Here is a 16,381-nt window from a genome sequence, read left to right as displayed (position 1 = left end):
CCAGGAGAAGCACCTGGCTCCTACCATCGGATCAGTGCGGTGTGTCGGCCACAGTGAGCCAGCCACAGTGGCCATTGGAGGGTGAACCAATAGCAAAGGAAGACCTTTGTCTCTGTCTCTCTCACTGTCCACTCTGCCTGCCAAAAAAAAAAAAAAAAAGTTGGCAGAGAACGAAAATTCTTAATTTATATAATATAAAATCCAGCCATTGCTTGGGACATCCATATCCCATATGAATGCCTGGGACTGAATCCTGAGACTGCTCCCCTGTCAGCTTCTTGCTGATGCCCCTGGGAGACAACAAATGGCAGCCCATGTGCTTGAGTTTCTGACACCTACTTGGGAGACCCAGATGGAGTTTCTGGCTTCTGGCTGCAGCCTGCAACAGTTTTTGTAGTTGTGGGCATTTGGGGATTGGACCAGTGAATGGAAACTCAATCTGTCTCTATCTATCTATCTATTTATCTATGTATCTATCTATCTATCTACCTCTGAGTCTTATTCTCTCTCTCTCTGCCTATCAAATATAAATAAATCATTTAAAAACAAATACATATATAGTATTCTTACAAATATACCATGTAATTTACCATCATATTATACAATCTATAAATAAAAGGTATAAAATATTTAAAATATTTAAGAAAGTAACTTGGAATGAGTTAAGGAAGAGTTAGGAAATCGACTATGTGAAGTGCATGAGTCTACAAGGAATGGATGAATCCAATCGCAAATGTATATCCTTTTATATCAACCATAAAGAGCTAATTAATCCTAATAGTCTATCAAGTAGATATGTTTTCAAGGTATGTATATTAAATATAAGTAATAAATGGGAAAATATATAGCATGTAATTTAAATAAATTAAGTACTTGTCATGGTGATATACATTTAAGATAAAATAGAACTTCAGATTAAAGCAAGTTGTTATTTTAATTAGTATTATTTTCATTTCTTTTTTCATTTTTAATTTATAATTTTCTAATAGGCTTGATTGATGGCAAACAAACATAATGTGAGTATACATATGTATACATACATATGAATAAGAAGACATATGTTCATGCAAATGTGTACACATATGCACACACAAATATACTGCTTTAATATCTATATGTATCAAGTGTTTCTAAGTTTTTCATATGAGCTAACACCATGTGGTTTCTATATTTGTGGCACAATATTACACACACACACATTAGGCCAGATTAATTTTACTTTTCAAATATATTGCATAAACCTTATGATGTAAAGACAAGGAAAGCGTTAGTAACATATCTCACAAATTGAAGAACTATTCATATTACTCTTGAAAATGTTCAGGCCAAAAATGCTACAGGAATTAAATGGATTCATGTCTTACCACTTCCAAAGGTTTTCCTCACACTCCCTGCACCACAGGATTATTTCCTGACTTGAGAGACAGGAGAGGGCACCGTGGGACCTGCTTCCTGCCACTCTGCCCAACTGGCATCTTCACATCACAGAAACAATGGACATACAGACCCCCAGCCTGTGCCATTTACATTCTGCAGAATATCTGTTTTCAACAGGCAACATTCCCTTGAACTCTGGAAACTCAGTGAAAACATCCACTTAAATGATCAACTCCAGTTCAGTTTGAATTCATCTACATTCAAATGACTACTATTTCTCCAAGAATATCAACATACTAATACTCTGAAACTGAACTACCCTCCAGTTAAATTCCATGCTATTCATGATTCCATGGGAGAGTTTTTGTTTCTGCCATTCCACAGCCACTTAATGTCTGGAAATTTTACTGCGCCAGATGAAAGTTACACTCTCAGGGACTTCTCCATGTCTCCAAGGAATCTGTTGTTTTAGCCCTATATAACATCTTAGCTCTTCCATTGTAGTAAAAAATAAAATTTGAGTTACATATATATTACTGTGATAATATCTCACATTTTTCTTTAAAAATACTATTCAATAGAAGAGAGAGGAGAAGAAGGGTGGCAGTGTGGGTGGGAGGGAAGGTAGGGTGGGGAGAATTACTCTATTACTAAATCTGTATTTATAAATTTCATTAAGCTTGTATACCATAAATTTTTAAAATTAGTAAAGCATGACTTCCAAAAAATAAAATTACTATTCAATTAAGTTTATTTTCAAGCAGAGCTCAACTGTCTCATAGGCCATGTTCTTGTAAAATGCCTGCTTCTGAAATGTGCCTCCCGTCTGAGAAGTAATAAAAAGTATGCAGTCAGCCACTGTGAATATCCACAGAGTTTACTTCTCAGAGCACAGAGGACTTTGCTGCTATGATCCAGGGAAGGCAGTGTGTGGGTACCCTGGAGTCATAACTCATGAGAATGTAGGGGCTGAGGCAGGGAAACACCCGGTAATCAGTGTGGAGGCTTTCACCAGCCATATTTTGCGAATATTGGAAAAGGCTAAACCAATGAGAAGAATGGAGGACAGGCTGCACAGCAGTACGAAGGTGCTCACCAGGACAAGGATGCTTTGTGTGGCCCTGGACCCTGGGGAAGATCTGTGGGAGAGAGCGTGTATGTATTGGACCTGCTGCTTGTGCCTGTACAGGATGAAAACCATGAAGCTGCTGGCCCAGAGCATGAGCCCTACAAAGACAACATCATGGAATAATATCAGTCCTATGTACATTAAGTCAGTGATTTTCCCATGAGGCATAGCAGAACAGTAGTCATAATCCATTTTACTTGTGATATTACAGTTTTGCCATTTGCCAGTGATATGCACAAGTACCATAATGTTAGCATCATGTTCAGGATCCAGCAGAGAATAGTGGAGGGGCCAACATACTTGGGGGCTTTTACTTTAAGCCCCATCCACCTGGAGCAGGTAGGACTGATGGTGATGGCCTGGAAGACACTCAGGAGGCAGGTGCTGCCAATGGACATATCCCTGCTCACTCTGTGCACATAGAACACAAGTTTGCATACAGTATCATCAAGGAAATGCTTCATCCCCAAAGCTGCCATGGTTTAGGGGACTCCTTTTGAGAGAATGACCAAGGCATTGGCTACAGTCAGGTGTTTGAGAATCAGATCTGTGAGCCTAAATTTGCATCCTGTGAAATAAAGGATGAGATAATGGAGAAGAAGAGAGGAATTCCCCAGAATCCCAGCCAGCGTCTGTACTAGAAAGACCATTCCTAGGGCCAGGTCCCTCGAGGCCATGCTGTCAGTTCCCAGCCTCTGCTGCTCATCCTCTGAGTGAGAGAGAATCCTGCAAGTGAATATGAGGCAGTGACCACACAGTATTGTTGTTTTCATCGAAAAGATACAGAGAAGCTAAGTAGGGAGAGTTAATGATGTGTCTAATCTGAACAACATGTGTGGCTCAAAAGGGGTTTGGAATTGGCTGGCTGTTCAAAGCTGTGCACTTGAAGGTGATACTGCGGACCTGTTTGCTTTGTTCCTCACATAATGCAGTGTCTATTTAGCCATTCTCATACCCTGTGATTTAACTTAGGTGGCTGATTTTATTACATTGTCTGTAAGTCTACAAGACTGTAGAAGGACTGAAGCTGTAAGTTAATACCAGCTATGGATAAGATTTATATATCTTAAAAACATTCAGATTTAGAATTATGAATTAATTCTGTAGGGAGTTATTCCATATCTAATTGTATTTTAAGAATAAAAAGTTCCCTGTTTATTGAGAAGGCCTTCAACAAGCATTTCTTTGTTTCTAAGATTTATTTACTTACTTATTTGAAAGTAAGAATTACAGAGAGAGGGGGAGAGAGAGATTCCATCCACTGATTTACCCTCTGGATGGCTTTAACAGCTGAGGCTAGACCAAGGCAAAGCCAGGATCCAGGAGATTCTTCTGGGTCTCCCACCTGGCTGCAGGGGCCCAAGGACTTGGGCCATCCTCTGCTGCTTTCCCAGGTGTATTAGCAGGGAACTGGACTGGAGTGAAACAAATAAGACTCCAACCAGCACCCGTATGAGATGCCGGTGCAACAGAGGGCAGCTTAAGCCACCACGCCACAGGGCCAGTCACAAGGATTTCTTCTATGCCCAATAGAATTGGCACTTGTCACAGGAATCACAGAAAACTTGGCTGCACCCTAAACTATGCGACATGATATACCAGTATATGATAAAAGAGTGTAGAACAGAAACTAAAAGTTACCAATTTCAGATCATGTACTTACATGGATTAATACGTTCACAAGTAAAATCAGTAGAAATGAGGTGAGATTTCCAAAATATGCTAAATTATAAGCTATCCAGTAAAGAGAATATGTAAGCTGTTAAGCTTTGTATATTTTATAAGTTGAAATTGTAGATTTGGGTTTTGAAAATCAGAAACTTTAGCACAGGAAACTTTTGTGCCTAAGAGCTGCTAGCTGGAATCCCGTGTGTAGTGTTACCACTTCTTCATGTGCTCACTGCCTAAGCTGAAAATGGGGAACACTCTCCAATATCAGGTGACCATGGATGTTCTCAGAAGGAAACAACCACTGTCTCTTTAAATAATTCTAGCACCTGGCATCACAGGGTGCATCTCTTCCCAGCAGGTGCCATCTGGACACACCACGTCTGCATGGCACCAGGTGGTTCCTGTTAGTTCACATCTCTGCTGCCAGCTTGGTGCTGTGGGTGCACTTTCGAGGGGCTGGTTTCATGGTGCAGCAGGTTAGCGACCTCCTGCATTGCCAGCTTCCCATTTGACCACCGGTTCAAGTCCTGGCTGCTCCACCTCTGGTTCAGCTCCTTGCTACTGTGCCTGGAAAGCAGATGAAAGCTGCCCAAGTACTTGGGCTCCTGTCACCCACATGGGAGTCCTGGAAGCAGTTCCAGGATCCTAGCTTAGGGCTGGCCCAGTTGTTGTGGAAATTTGGAGAGTGAACCAATGGATGGAAGATCTCTGTCTTACATTCGCTGTCTCTCATTCTCTTCTGTGCCACTCTCTCAAGTAAATAAATAAATAAATAAATCTTTAAAGAAAAGAGAGTGCATATTCAGTCATCTTGAAAACACTGTGTGAATATGATAGGGTGGGTGGATTGAAAGGCAATTTAATGTGGAACTGAAATCTGTAAGCATATTAAAAATCAAACTTTGATATTGATTTGATTAAATTTCACCCATCAGTATCATTTTGATAGCCTTTTTTATAGTAAGAAACCAACTTTGTTGTTACAACCAATTTTATTTGAATAATGTATATTTCCTCAAAAGGATACATTACTCCATTCCATTGATGGTAAAAGGCATTGTTAACCAGAAAGAAAGCCTAAACATTTCCTGTATCTTAGCAGGGATGGGTTTCATGAAAAGTTAGGGCCATCTTCTCACTGGATGACTGAGCATAGCCCCTGCCTACTTTCCTGCTGGACTGTGGTCTTTGCATTTTTCATTTGCTGAACTCTCTGTGTGGCAGAGCATTATGCCTTGTACTGCAAATGTAAGTTAAAAATGTTATCTCAAAAACAATGAAGAAAACATTAACTTGAAAAAAGTTTATGAACCAATGACAGAAGTGTGCTTTTACAGGAGTGAGGCTGTTTTCCTTACAATCCCATTTTAACCATAGAACCAATTTTATTTAAGTTTTCAGTATTAAACATGTAAAAATTAAGAGTTAAACATGAAAATATGCAGCACAACACAGGTTGTTTTGGTTTATACTAAATGGCACAACTGCCTTTGGGGGCTGCTGTCAGGTTAGGCCCTCATCTCTCTACAAGCTCTGCTCAGGCCACAGAATGATCTCTGCTTCCTGGGTGGCTGTGGCAGCAGGCTGGGTTCCAAATGCAAACCCATTCTAATAGGATCCCTTACCTGGCTGCAGACTGGCAAACCTTGGCTTCAGACTCTGTCTCAGGCTTCAATGGCAAACACCTGTCTCCTCTGATAAGGAGACAGAATGCTCAGGCTGAGGTTCACAGCACCAGCACTTGTGTTGGGATGGAGACCTTGGGAAATGGTGTGACATGATGTGTGATGTCGTCTCCCCTCAGAGCAGCCATTATCTTATCACCTGTCCCTACAAGTGGAGGACAGGCCCGGGCAGTGTGAATATTTGTGAAAAATGTTCCCCAGTTCCTTGTGACCAAAAACCAATTAGAGGTTTGCAGTTACCATCTGCCAAGAGACAATGGCAGTGTCTGAGAGTCCCCTTCATTTCCCTGATGCCTAGAGACAGACAGGTCACACAGGGAGGCAACAGCTCTTGCTGCGGTCTGAAACAAGAGGAGCTGCCTCTGGGTTTTGAGATGCCTGAGAAGTTTTCCTACTCCAATGTGTATTTCTTCCCCAAATCATAGGCCACTGAGCAGATGAATCATTTAAGTTAGCAATTATAACAGCGCATCCTCTGAGGAGGATATTCACTGGGATACAAGTAAAAGAAGAAGATGAAATTTCTCTTGGAAAGCATCAGAATTGGCCCACAGCTCAGTTCTACTCAGTGTGGAAATGCAGGGGTGTGGCAGAGAGTGTTTGTGACAGAAAAGGGAAATGTGAGGGCCCAGGGAGGGTCCAGCGGTACACAGGAATATAGCGTGGAGGTGTGAGAAGACAGAATGCAGAGGGAGATATGAGAAAGTGGATGCAAGGAATGGGAGTGTTGAATTCACAGAGCAGTCAACGTGCAGGGTTGACACTCTAAGGGCTCCAGGTGTGTAAGGTGTGACTTCACTGGAACTGGTATGTGTGAGCCCATGAGGAGTGCAAGGGGTCATGGGAATGAGTGTGTGCATAGGGATGGCTCCCAGTGTAGAATGTGGTTAAGATCAGATGGGTAGGGCCTGGCGCTGTGGCACAGTGGGTTAACACCCTGTCCTGAAGTGCTGGCATCCCATATGGGAGCTAGTTCTAGTGCAGGCTGCTCATCTTCTGATCCAGCTGTCTGCTATGGCCTGGGAAAGCAGTAGAAGATGGCCCAAGTCCTTCAGCCCCTGCACCTGGGTGGGAGACCTGGAAGAAGCTCCTGGCTCCTGGCTTCGAATTGGCACGGCTCTAGCCATTGCGGCCATCTGGGGAGTGAACCATCGGATGGAGGACTTCTCTCTCTCTCTCTCTCTGCCTCTCCTCTCTCTGTGTAGCTCTGACTTTCAAATAAATAAATAAATCTTAAAAAAAGATCAGATGGGTAAATGGCATATGAGCCTTAATGTGTATGTGAGGCAAAAGAATAATGACAGAGAGCCTGACCGTGGGTCCTAGGGGCGACCTGTGGCCCAAGGCAGAGTTGGAGGGTGGAGATGGCATGAATCCTGGGTGCTGAGCAGGGATCCTGAGCACAGGGAGGCAAAATGGGATCAGGCTGTGAGATAGGCAGGGAGGGTGGTGGAGATAGTAGTAGCAGGAGCAGAATCTATGACTCAACCAACCCCAGCCATCGCTGCCTTGCACACTTAGTCATCCCTCCTCCATTTTTTCCTCTCCATTCTCTCCCAATTCATTGCAGAAGCACATGCAGTGACCTGCACCCAGAGCCCCCTCTTCACAGCTGCCCTCTGGGAAGCACCAAGGCCCTAGGACTGGGCATCAAGAACCACTGTGCAAGCTGGCAGTGCACAGGTTAACCAAGGAGCCCAGCTCCCTCATGGGCCCTTGCAGAATGTCCTCAGAGACCTGCCTTGTGCTTCTGGCCCTACATCCTTATCTCCAGAGTCCAGTTTTCCTCGAGTCTTCACTGCAGCTGTTCCCTCTGTTCTGAGTCTTGGTGCCAAGTGTGATCAGTGCAGGTGCTCACTAATGTAACTGCTCAGTTAGGAATTTCCTCCCCTCAGTCTCCATCCCCAGCTCCATCTTCCTTTTTCAGAAGAGTTCAGAGGATGGCAGAGATAAGGGTGTCTGCTCCTCCTGCTCCTGGGGAATCACAGTTTCTTGACACTCAGACACAGTAATAAATAAAGGGCAAGAAAGGACTTAGAATTTCATGAATGAAATTTTCAATACAATGTTTTCTCCATTCCGTCCTGTATTCTTTGTAGGTTTCTTGGAATCTTCCCATGTTAAGAACAAGTAAAATCCAATGGTCACATGTAAATGAATGATCAAATATATTGCAGAACTAAAATTCTGCCTTAAAAAAATATGTTCACCCTTCCCCATCTACATATAAGTGGGACTCATCACACCCAAATCAGGGTTTGACCACAATGAACTCACATAATTCATGTGAGTTTCAAACAGATCCATGCCTATAGGATTGCCTCTAGAATATGGGAGCACAGGTACAAACTCAACTAGAGCAACTTTTTAGATGTTGGCATGGTGGTACAATGGGTAAAACCGATGCTCATGATGCCAGGATCCTACCTTGGAGCAGTGGTTTCAGTTTCGGCTGGTCTGCTTCTGATCCATGTCCCTGCTAATTCATCTGAGAGAGCAGAATATGGCCCAAGTGCTGTGTCCCTTCCACACACATGGAAGACCAACATCTTGGAGTTCCAACATCTGGGCTTTGGCCTAGCTCAGCCCAGTCTGTTATCCATGAGCTATATTAAATCTGTTCTTTTCTTCTTCTTTTTTTTTTTTTTTGACAGGCAGAGTGGACAGTGAGAGAGACAGAGAGAAAGGTCTTCCTTTTCCGTTGGTTCACCCCCAAATGGCCGCTGTGGCTGGCATGCTGCAGCCGGTGCACCATGCTGATCTGAAGCCAGGAGCCAGGTGCTTCTCCTGGTCTCCCATGTGGGTGCAGGGCCCAAGCACTTGGGCTATCCTCCACTGCACTTCAGGGCCACAGCAGAGAGCTGGACAGGAAGGGCAGTGACCAGGACAGAATCTGGTGTGTAACCAGGACTAGAACCTGGTGTGCCAGCACCGCAGGCAGAGGATTAGCCTATTGAGCTCTGGAGCTGGCCAAATCTGTTCTTTTTATGTTAATTTTTAAAATGCAAATTAAAAAACAAATTTTAAAATTTAACCCTAATAATAATTCTGCAATTATTTTCTTCAGTGAAGCCAACTTAACACAAACTCATTTCAGTGAGCAGGAGATGTGCTGTGTGACAGCTGATTGAAGGGGATTACATTTGCACTTAGAATAGACAGTGGCACAAGGCCATTTCCAATCCTTGCCCATATGGAGGTGGCAGCAAGGTTACACTGTCCCCGGGGCATGGGTGTGGAGAATTCAGGTGTGTAGATGGAGTGAGCTGGGGCACAGAAAGGACCATGGGGAGATTTTTCATTCATCTCTCCCCACTAAGTCTGCACCTCCCTTTTCTTGCACTGTCTAGGATATGGGGAGAGCCAGGTCCTAAGCTTCACATTCTTGCTGCCCATGCAGGCACCCATGGGAAGCCCCATACACCTGGGCACTTTCAGTCTGTTTTTCACCTATCACCTCCTCTTCCACTGAACCACAGAAGAAAGGAGAAAAGATCACTTGTGTCCAAGAGAGCTATAAAAGTGAGTTCTTCTCCTTCTGAAAACTCCCATGAATCTTTAATGCTGCCAAAGTCTGAGAAGAGAGGGAAGTGACCAGGGAACACAGTGTGTGAGTACAACTCTGTGCTAGGAAGGATGGCACAAGCCAGGCCCATTTGGTTAGTGTCCAGCAGGTTGCTGGCTGCTTTCAACTCAGTCAAACAATGGTGCCACATTTTCAGATCTCTCAAGGTCTCAGCTTGTGAACATTCTGCTCCAGGAAGATAATGAACACCAAGCAAAGCATTTTCAGGTTACTTATTTCAATCCTATTTCTCATATCTTATTAACTGGAGAGTGGAATGTAAAATTATTCCTCTTTGTCCCCCGCATGGTGAACAAATTTGCTCCATGTGCCATGGAGTATACTCTCATTCTCTAACCCATCCCATGAAGGGCCCTTATACTTCCCATGTGAAGAACAAGATGTTGATAGATTACTACTAAAGTGTCATGATGTTGTCCAGAAAGAGTTAAATGTATTAGGTAGCTGCACTGTGACTAACTCTGAGAAGTATCCTATATTTTCCAGCTTACAAACTAGTAGCTGCTGAAGATAGAACTGTCAAAGTGAAAATTGTGAAACCCATGCACGTGAGGGGTTTTCAAAAGCTTTGTGGAAAATGCATATAGCAACAACCATCCTTGGCATCAAAAAATGTTTTGCCTGTTGAAATCTTTACTTAATATATGAAAAATTGATCTTATGTATATAAAGATAATTGAAAATTAATCTTGATGTGAATGTAAGGAGAGTGGGAATGGGAGAGGGGAGTGTTGTGGGTGGGAGGGAAGTTATGGGGGGGGAAGCTATTGTAATCCATAAGCTGTACTTTGGAAATTTATGTTCATTAAATAACATAAAATATAAATATAAAAAATTTAAAAATAATAGATATTAATAAGGCCAGAATAAACAATTCTATCTGAAAAATGTTTTGCACCAAAATAAACTTATCAGTTAATTTCATTTTCCCAAGAACCTTTTTGAAGTGCCCTTATTTTAATAGGTAAATATGTTGACAAAGAGAAAAAACATTCCACGAACTTTTCATCAGCTGATTAGGAAACATCTTATGAAAATAAGGAGAATATTGACTGTTAAAAAAGAACTAGAATAAATGAAATAGAAAAAGTAAGAAAATTGTTTATTCTAGCAGGGCTCCCACAAACCAGATACTGGGAGCAGGCTGGTGGCCTGGTCCAGATACAGGAGCTGGATGACCATTGGCCATAAGGGGCTCCTTCCAAAGACCTGTCTCAGAGTCTGTGTGAATCAGCCCCCTTCCTTATGCCTGTATTCAGCCTAGGTCAGCTAATAGGAGTTTCTGTCCTAAAGGGAGTTGGATCTGAGCATGCAGGGGAAGCTTTGCTTTATTAAGTGAATGAGAGTTGTATGTGTGCTGGAGTGGCCTTGTCTGCTGGGCTTCCCTGGGCCAGCACTGGGAACCCCCAGGCTGGGTTGTGTCTTACAGCTGAGGGACAGACCTCCAGGGGTCCTTTAGCAGTCATTGACCTTACAGCCAGGGTTTGTCTCCTGCAGCGTCCTACAGATGGGGGCATGCACATCAGAGTAAGTAGACAGTGGGATTAACACAGCTGGTGTTATTCTTACTGGCACTGCTTTGTAAATCTGACTTTGTATTTTTCCAGTATTAATGATTTACAGCATACAGATGTAATTTGACTTCATATGTTTATATGTATGCTTACATAGATACTTAGAAACACAAAAATATTTGTCAGTGCACTTGGAAATAAGCACCAGATGGGGGCAGGGAAGGAGACTGGCTCCCAGTGCCTACTTCATCCTGAGTTCAAAGCTAAAGGAAAGCCCCATCATAAACTTATTTCCTTACCTGAGAGACAGGGGCATGCACATGGAAGCTGTTTCTTGCCCACACACCCAACTGGCCTCTTTACTTAAAGATACAGAAGCTGGCCCAGAAAATCTCACCTCCATGCTGGGATATTTGGACACTGTGTTCTGTCCCTTAGTGTCATTCATAAACAGCAGAACATGCTTCGTGCTGCCCCGTGCCCCACTCCAGGTCACACCAGCCATTTGTACATGAAAATGATTGAAGTAACCATTCTCCTTCATAACATCTGAGTTCAGAGGATGCATCCCCTACATGCACAGAACTACAGGATCCTCAAGGCTTCCACTCTGGGAAACTTCATTTTCTCTCCACTAACGTCCATGATGATCATTGTTCTATGGAGAATTTCTTCATTTTTCCGTATTCTGACGCCCACCTAAAGTGTTGCCCCTGATTTACGGACCTTTTGTCACATTCCCATAACTTGTTCACTTCTGAAAAATTCAGTGTGTCAGATTCAGGCTACTCCTACAACTTCTTGTCAATTTCTACATTTCTTGATGGAGGCAGGAACACTAATAACACAGTATGGTTTTGACATCATAATTATATTAATTTATTTATAATTACTAATACTTTTATTCTTTATGTAGAACAACAATTCAGTCTGTCTTGTTCACCAGACTCTGCTCCTGGGACTGTTTCAAGTTTCAATGTTTAAACATTCAGAGGGGTTCAAGAGTAAAGAATTCACATTGTGTTTGGCAGGCATTTGACCTAGCAGTTAAATGGCCACTGAAGATGAACATATCCAAAATCACATTACCTGGGTTTGATACCCAGCTCTGACCAGAACTCAGTTACCTGCTAAGGGAGACACTAGGAGGTGGTGTTGATGGCACAAGTAATTGAGTTCCCGGCTCTGGCTTTGACCTCAATACAGACTCAAGATAAATGTTTGGGAGTGAATCACAGTATGGTGAGCTCTGTGTCTCACAAGTAAATAAATGAATGGATGAATTTTAAAAGCATCAGAGAACTAACCATTGTGAATACACCTAAAATGTACACACTCATGCTACGTAGGGGATTCTGTATTTCTTGTGTGGGCACAGCAGAGCCTGGGCACTCTGGAGTCATGGCTCATGAGAATGTAGGGGCTCACAGCAGGGAAACTCCCAGCAACTAGTGCAGAAGTGTTCACCAGCCACACACTGGGATTATTTAAACAGTCATGCAACTGTGAAAGATGGAGGAGAGAGTGCTCAAAGACACAAAGGTGCTCACCAGGATGAGGATGCTGTGTGTGGCTTTGGACTCTGGGGAGGACCTGGATGTGATGTTGGTCCTATGGATGTATTGTACCTGCTGCTTGTGCCTGTACAGGGTGAAAATAATGAAACTGCTGGCCCACAGCATGAAGCCCACAAAGAGAATATTTTGGAAAAATATCAGAGCTACATACAGGGACTCTGTGAATTTGCCAGGATTCGCAGAATGACAGTAGCCGTAATATGTTTTCTTTGTAGTATTATTGTCATTTCTTTTCCCAGTCATATACACAGGCACCATGGCATTTAGTATCAGGTTCAGCATCCAGAAGAAGATATTACAGAACCAGAAGTACTTGAGAGCTTTTGCTTTAAGCTCTGCCCATCTGGGGTTCCTGGGACTGATGGTGATGGCCTGGGAGATACTCAACAAGCAGGTGGTGCCAGTGGACACATCCATGCTCACTCTCTGCACATAGAACACAAGCTTGCACCCAATATCACTGAGGAAATGCTTCATGCCCAAAGCTGCCATGGTTTGGGGAACTCCTTTGGAGAGAATGACTAAACAGTTGGCTACAGTCAGGTGTTTGATGATCAAATCTGTGGGCCTGAACTTGCATCCTGTGAAGTAGAGGTAGAGATAATGGGAAAGAAGAAAGAGAGTCCCCAGGATTACAGAGACAGTTTGAAATAAGATCATGCCCATTGTCAAATCTCCAGTGACCATCCCATCTCCTCCCAGTGTCTGTTTATTGTTTCTGGGCCAGAGATTCCTGTATGGGAACATGATACTCAAACCACATGTATCAATGTCTGTTGAAATTCATCATTCTATACTCTTATTATTCTCTACCTACACCAGTACACCTTAGAAATGACTGCTTAACATTTTTCTTTATTGAAAATGTTTCCAAATACTTGGATATATAATCTTTAGGGCTACTTACACAACAACTGAAGAGACACAGGTATTAATTCCAGTATTTTTTTTAAATTTCATTTCTGAATCAATGCACAGCTGTTGATATTGTCTATCTTGATACTAAAAGATTTAAGGATATCAGCTAGCTCTCCCTTAATTCCAGTATTTTTCATGACTCCATGAGAAGGCAGCAGGATTCATTTCATTGGAAATAAAATGATCATGCAATCAGTTTCTGGTTAGTTATTTGTCTAAATTTAGAATTTGTGTGTGCAAAGTGAAATATTGAACCTGGCTGGGCTTGTTCTAAAGTACTCAAATTAATTACCATATTATTCTAATAGAGCTACTTAGCTGAGTTCTTCAAATGACACATATGTACACCTAACTAATTTCATGTATTATCAATTTATCTTAGACTGCTGGTAATTGGTTTTCATAGTTTATATGTATTAGTTTACCTTGATACATAAAAAATTCTTCCTTAAGATAACATCAATAATGGTTATACATTTAAGTATCTTGCCCAGATGCATATAAGCTGATTATAGTATCATTTTCTCGACTCTTTCTCTTTGAAATCTGTACTTAAACTAGACCAAATTGTCTTTATTGTGGAAGACAATAGAAACATTAGTTGGCTTTTTTACCAAGAAAAATGGCATGAAGTACTGAAAATTGGCTGTGGTCTGTACAAAGTGACATTAATACCAGTCTTGTGAAGTCAAGTATGGTAGAAACTAAAGATTTCCATGTTCATGTAATATACTTATGTCTTTACTAATAGTTAAGTAAAAGTATTTTCCCATAAGTCAAGATTTTTGAAAAGTATTGATTGCAAGCCTTGCATAGCAGATGCAATCTCTGTTGTCAGATCTTATTTATTTTATCACATAACAATGTGGAGCTTGCAGTTAAGATGAAAATATTTTCAGTCCAGAACAAACGTAAGAAAATATATCTGAAACTCATTACTATAGGATAACACTACTTTCTTCTTAAATAGGCTTCCCGTACTTAAACAAGGAACATAATCTTACCATAATCATGGGGATTTTCAATGGGAAATATTCATTGCCCCCATTGAGCAATTAATACAACAGTGTTGGAGAAAACCTTGGTATTCCAGAAGTTGACACTGGCAGCCACTCTTGCATCCCGGGATTATAAGATTCTGAGGTTTGTCTCTGTCTACATTATAAGCAAGTGGGGTTCCACAGCAGCATCTCTGCTAATTCTGAAAGTAGAGTGATGAGTCCTGTGCAGAAAATTGAACAGAAACTTATTTTGGACCTACAGTCCTTAAATACATTAAACACCAGATGGCATGATTATTTTCATTAAGCAACAAGAATCAATATCATTATTCATGACACCAAAGTACATCAAGATCCACTAGGGATTTGAGTAGGGTGTAGGACCCCCATGTTCCTGTGCTAGCCCAGCACACATCTCAGAATCCATCCTCCTCCCTTTATGCTGGGACACAGGACCAGGAGCAAACATGGGAGAATCCCCTTTTCCCACTTGATCTCTTACCCAGACTTCTGATATGCCTCTCAATTGAAAACTCTCTCCTTTGGGCTGATGTGGAAAATCCCCAATTTCTCTCAGCTGCCAGGGCAAGCTTCAGCACAAAGGTCACCCCAGTCAGCACTGGGTGGGCTGGAGGCAGCTGGAGCATAGAAATGTGTGTGCCTGTGACCTCACCTCCCTGCAGAGCTGCAATTATCTTTTCACCTGCAGCATCAGTGTATGTCAAGTTGGAGTACTGAGAATTTTGTGAACCCTTTTCCTCTTGCTAATTATGAAAACCAATTAAAACCTATAATTACTATCAAAAAAGAGGCTGTTAAAGTCTTTGAAAGTTACTCTGTCCTTCTCAGATCCCCAGAGCTGATAGGGTCTGACCTGGAGGGAGCAGGAGATCCTGAGTCTGGTATGGGAGGGAGGCAGTGAAGCTCCTGTGTCTCCATGGATTCACAGAAGGTTCTTTCTACCCCAGAGCAACTTCTTTGCTAAACTTCAGACCACTAAGCCCAGTATCATGTATATAATGAGCAGAACAATGGGGAGAATGCTCCTGAGAAAGGTTTTCAGAAACACAGGTGCAACGGTGAACATGATGATCATGGTTTACCTGGGAAACCACTGGATTTGTCTGACACAGGGAGTATGGGGGTTTTACAGCCAAACATCCTTTATCTGTGTACACCTTTCATTCTCATCTCCAGTAGATGTCAGAAGCTAGAGTATAATATCCATAGATAGTCACAAGTTTATGAGCTTTCAGGCATATTTTATATTTTCCCTGACTATCAGATAAGCCATGTTACCTCCTCTTGAATGGTTTGTAGTTAATGAGGAAATGTAAAATGTAGTTTAAAATGTATCCTTTTGTTTTCATAATAAAATATCCACTGCTTTTCCCAAATCCACTGTCTTATCCTTGCTAATTTCCAAGTGAGACTTCGGAGTCAGGATATTGGAGAGTGCACAGTGTGGTTACGCCCCTGTGCTCAGTGCTGGGCAGAGGTGCTGGGAGTCCCCGCTTGACTTTTCATGATTTCAGACATTTTTTAACCTGAAGTAGACATGTTAACAACTTCTTTATCGTGATATAACTTAAAAATTATACATGATTTATTAAGATAAGCCAATGTAGCCTTGCAGAATTTAAAATCTGTGTCATTGTTGCCTTTTCCTTATCATCAACTAATCTTACAGAATGTAAAAGTGATGATATTTTTGGATATTTTGACAATTAAAAACGTAGTGTTTATGGCATCATTCACTGGTTCCATAATGTTGTAGGCAGATTTCTTTCCTCAGGTGTTACTCTCATTGAAACATTGCATTAGATAGCAAGAGGAACATTCCTGATGTAATTAAGGTGAAATTTTTTTTTTATAAAGCACTTCACTGAGATATGCTGGACACGAAGGAAGCCTTTTCATTTC

At 41.8% G+C, this 16,381-nt stretch overlaps 2 pseudogenes; both read right to left on the bottom strand.

The window, feature by feature from the left end:
- Positions 1–2,261: 2,261 nt before the first annotated feature.
- ORYCUNV1R-PS1644 (vomeronasal 1 receptor oryCunV1R-ps1644 pseudogene) lies at positions 2,262–3,183 on the bottom strand (annotated as a pseudogene).
- Positions 3,184–12,303: 9,120 nt separating this feature from the next.
- Positions 12,304–13,226, bottom strand: LOC127488255 (vomeronasal type-1 receptor 4-like; annotated as a pseudogene).
- Positions 13,227–16,381: the final 3,155 nt, after the last annotated feature.

The sequence above is a fragment of the Oryctolagus cuniculus genome, chromosome 18 (assembly GCF_051225735.1).
Source record: "Oryctolagus cuniculus isolate XC-2025 breed Fujian yellow rabbit chromosome 18, ASM5122573v1, whole genome shotgun sequence".
Lineage (NCBI taxonomy): Eukaryota > Metazoa > Chordata > Mammalia > Lagomorpha > Leporidae > Oryctolagus > Oryctolagus cuniculus.
The sequence above is the reverse complement of the archived record's forward strand: the minus strand, read 5'-3'. Positions and strand labels throughout refer to the sequence as shown.